This window comes from Myodes glareolus, chromosome 10, assembly GCF_982192425.1.
Source record: "Myodes glareolus chromosome 10, mMyoGla1.1, whole genome shotgun sequence".
In the NCBI taxonomy this organism is placed as follows: Eukaryota; Metazoa; Chordata; class Mammalia; order Rodentia; family Cricetidae; genus Myodes; species Myodes glareolus.
Genome location: NC_142035.1, coordinates 43,750,222 through 43,754,170, shown reverse-complemented (window position 1 = coordinate 43,754,170; position 3,949 = coordinate 43,750,222). Strand labels below are relative to the sequence as shown.

At 43.2% G+C, this 3,949-nt stretch overlaps 1 long non-coding RNA gene across 1 annotated transcript; it reads right to left on the bottom strand.

Annotated features, from left to right (window-relative positions):
• Positions 1 to 434: 434 nt before the first annotated feature.
• On the bottom strand, positions 435 to 3,618 carry LOC146892666 (uncharacterized). The gene is made up of 3 exons (XR_015003969.2): positions 3,487 to 3,618; positions 1,453 to 1,560; positions 435 to 1,348 (listed from the first exon to the last, which is right to left on the bottom strand). It is a non-coding gene; the product is annotated as an uncharacterized LOC146892666 (long non-coding RNA).
• Between the last annotated feature and the right edge of the window lie 331 nt (positions 3,619 to 3,949).

The window sequence follows — 3,949 nt, the reverse complement described above, 5'->3', positions numbered from 1 at the left end:
AAGAAACACGTATGAGTAAGGATGCTCCAGATGTAAGACCATGCAACTGCATTTTTAACCCAAGGTAGAGGGGCATTAAATTCTACGTTCCTGGCTAAGGAGGAAATTTGGTGATCTCCTGAGTCAATGCAATGGTTAGTACTCTCCTTTGGGAAATCCACCAGGGACTCTAATGTACAGAAGTTAGGTAGAGAACATCACACTCCAGGGGCTGCAATTATTGAGGGTCTTGCATATGACAAGAGTGGTATGAGTTTTGGGTGCTGAAATAATTAATAAAATGTTTCTGAATGCCTGATCTAGGACATTTGTGCTCTAGGAAGTTAAGCAAAATAATTGATTTACCAAAAAAAAAAAAAAAAAAAGCAAAAACCAAAACAAACATGTTTGTACTGAGTACTACAAGAAAAAAAAATCCAATCAAACATTGGAAGTGCTAAAAAGGTTTTACTTTATTTTTATGCAATTATGTATCAGTTTAATGTGTAAATAAGTTTTGTATTTGTGTGAGTTTACATGTGTACATGTATGTGTGTGTGCGTGTGTGTGCGTGCGTGCGTGCGTGTGTGTGTGTGTGTGTGTGTGTACAAGTGCTCATGCATATGTGTGCCCTTCTCACATGTGGAAGTCAGGGGACAACTTGGAGAAGGCAGAAATTGCTATATGGTGTCCAAAGATTAAACTCAATTCAGCAGGTTTAGCAGTAAGTGTCTTTACCAACCGAGTCACCCAGCAGCCTGCGCAGAGGGTGCATTTCAAATTGCTTAGCCAGGGAAGACTATATTGAGTAAGTGTCACTGAGTACAGTTAGAAAAAAGAAAGGATTGAAGGAAAGATCAGGTAAGCAGATGTGAGGGCAGGCAGATTTCTTACAGAAACAAGCAGGAGACCAGGATGGCTGAGCACCATCAGTGAGTGACATAAATGAGCGCCTAGGATGGAGTGGACGTGGGATTTCCCCACCATTCTTTTCCATCCGATGAAATGGGAAGGCCATGGGAGTCTAGGTGGAGAGGCAGAGAAGAAAGAGGCGCCCACTTAGCTTTTAGGGGTGCCACTGTAGCTAGCAGGCTGAAACGAAAATGCCATGGTGGCGATACTACAACAAAGAAATCTTAGAAAACTCTTGTCACGGCACACGCTGGGGATGATGTCACAAACGACCAGGGTGAGCCAAAGAAGGTGGTGGTGAGTGGGCAGTGTGCGTAGATTCTAGTGACAGTCAAGAGTCAGAGCCAACAGGCTTTGCTTGTAGATCAGCGAAGCAGCATCAGGAAGTCGAAGAGAGTGCCGGAGTTTGGGACTGAGCAGTTGGAACAGAGATGTGGGGTATGGGGCACGCTGGGCTCTGGAAGACAGGAGAGTGAATAGTCAGAGTGCTGTCAGGTGGACGCTTTACTTGGGATTTATTTGAAACCCCAAAGCAAAGACACTTGCATGCATTTCTCTCACCCTGGCTTCCTCCGGCTCTGTCGTCTGATGTCCTATTTTGAGTTTCCATCTTCTGAAGGAAGGGTTCCGAACTGCACTTCTGAAATTGCTCTCTGAAACCATGAAGCTCTGTGGAGTGAGCGCTGTCAGCGTTTACATGTTGGAAACCCCAGCATGATGCCATCAACCCCAAGGAGAGCTTTCCTCTGGCTTTTGGGAAAGGAAACAAGATTTCACAGCACCCTGGGGCTCTTGGCCAGAGCTGCACAGGGTAGATTCTTTGCCGGCTAGTATAGTGCCCTTTCTGGAAACCCTCACAGTTGGCTAACTCTTGGAAATGGAACCACCCATCATTAAATCATAACCTGGGGGGACAAAAAGTAACCGGGACTGTTCATGCCTACCTCTCTCTGCCCAGAAAGCATTAAGAGTGGCCACAGAAAACTATGATTTCAACTGAGAAGATCTGGAACCTGTGGATTTCCTCTTTAAGGAAACCAGAGTCCATCCTTGCAACCCATCTCCCATTTCCAGCCCATCTCAAACCACCAGCCCTGTCCTCACCACTCCCAGCCATCAAATCCTGGGAGGAACAGCTGTCACCACAAAAGTCATACTGAGCCAGGACAGCCAGCTGGCTCAGGAATTCACAAACAAACTAACCTTGAATTTTATTTTGAGCACCAAGGCTAGCTAGCCCCTTGTGTTCTTCAGAGCCATCTCTGTTTTTACTCTTTGGTAAACAAACACTAACTCAAATGTCATATTGAACCGCGTTGTGGGGTTTCAAGGCCACACTACCCTCTATTGCCTTCTTTGCTTCGAGTCTTTACATTAGCATACAAAGTAATGGGCTCCGTTGTGGCATTTTTATACTCGCTTTGTTCTTACTCATTTCGAGTCCCTCTTACCCCATGTGCACATGCCTCTCCTCTCCCCATACCTTCCTTTGAACTCTCCTTTCATAGTGGAAAGCTCTCAACCCTTGACAGTGTGAACACTTAAGCAGCCCGACTCAAGCCTCGACTATGATGCTCAGAGGAAGAGGCTTGGAAACTGTTGTTCTAGTAACAATTTAGTGATCATTTTTCACAGTGTAGACAGAAGTCATGGAAATGGCAGATGACATAATTCGGTATTTTAAAATATGTACGAAACCAACAAGCGTATGTGTTGCTGCATAGTGCCATCTACTGACCAAATGTGGAACAACATGAGCGAGGAATAGGACCTGAGAGAGCCGCAGACTCATTGAAAAACAGGACATGGGGGAGAATGGGGAAAAGCAAAGGAGTGGATTTAGATTAGGGTTCATAAAATTCTATATTCCACTGAAGGAGAAGCTGAGCTCAGAACATCTAATAAAATTCACAAAGGGAGCAAAAGACCCGGAGATTTCTTTATAGGAAATCTACTTGCACATTGTCCAAGTTTAAAAAATAATAATGACCCTTCTCTAATAATCAAGACTAGACATATAGATAATGCAAAAGAACAAAGATGCCCAACATGTCAAGTTCACTTTTTTCCCCCAACAACATAAAGGCATTTGGAGAGAGAAATGCTGGTATCTAAAATTCTGCATTTGACTATTACACAAAACACATATAACTTAATTTCATACCTCACACAGTGTATATAAGTTAAATAAATATCTTATAGCTGAATAAAAATATAACTATAAAATTTTACAAAGAAACAGAGGGGGAAAAAATCTTTGTGGCTTTGCCAGGCCTAAGAAATCTTATATATAACAGCAAAAGCGCAGTTATTAAAGAGAAAATTAATGAGCAGATAGTATCAAAAGTACAAAAAAAAGTCCTCTTAGTCAACCACTCTGTAGTGTAGCACAAACTTCCTTCAGTCATATTTTAATGACTGAACGTGTCCCAGAGAGTAGACGGGGTTCACATTCCACATCGACCTGGAATACACATTCGTCTATGCCTCCAGGAATGTGTTCAGCACCTAATATAATAGGAATTGTTGAGTGCTGACTTAGCCCTGTTGCTTCCTCTTCAAACTGCACATTACATCCTCACCTGCCTAACTTACCCTGACTCCATGGCCCAGCACTGGGGGAAAAGAGGTCCGATCGCGCCACCTACAGGCAGAGCACGAACTAGTCTGGAGTTACCAAGCCAGGAACGGGGGTCAACTAAGGCGAAAAGGAGGAAAAAAAAAAAATCACCAAAGCTTCCACTGAGCTAAAGGTCAAGCACTACTCTCAGTTTTATTACACCCCTACTGGCATTGCTATTTTTATTCTGGCATTTCTTAATATGCTTCTTGGACAGCAAGATTTTCACTTCTTAACAATAATTTCTTGTATGTCTCTTCTGTGCTAAAAAATAAATCTATTGTGTTCATTATGTTGTAGAGATAAGGACGATGGGGGCCCTCCTAGAAGAGCAGGTCTCCTAGTAGGAAAGGATGTAATAGACGCATGATGGTCTTGTTGGCCAGTTTGTTCCGGAATCCTGTCTCTGCTTCCCAGGGCTGGAGTTTCCAGTTGATC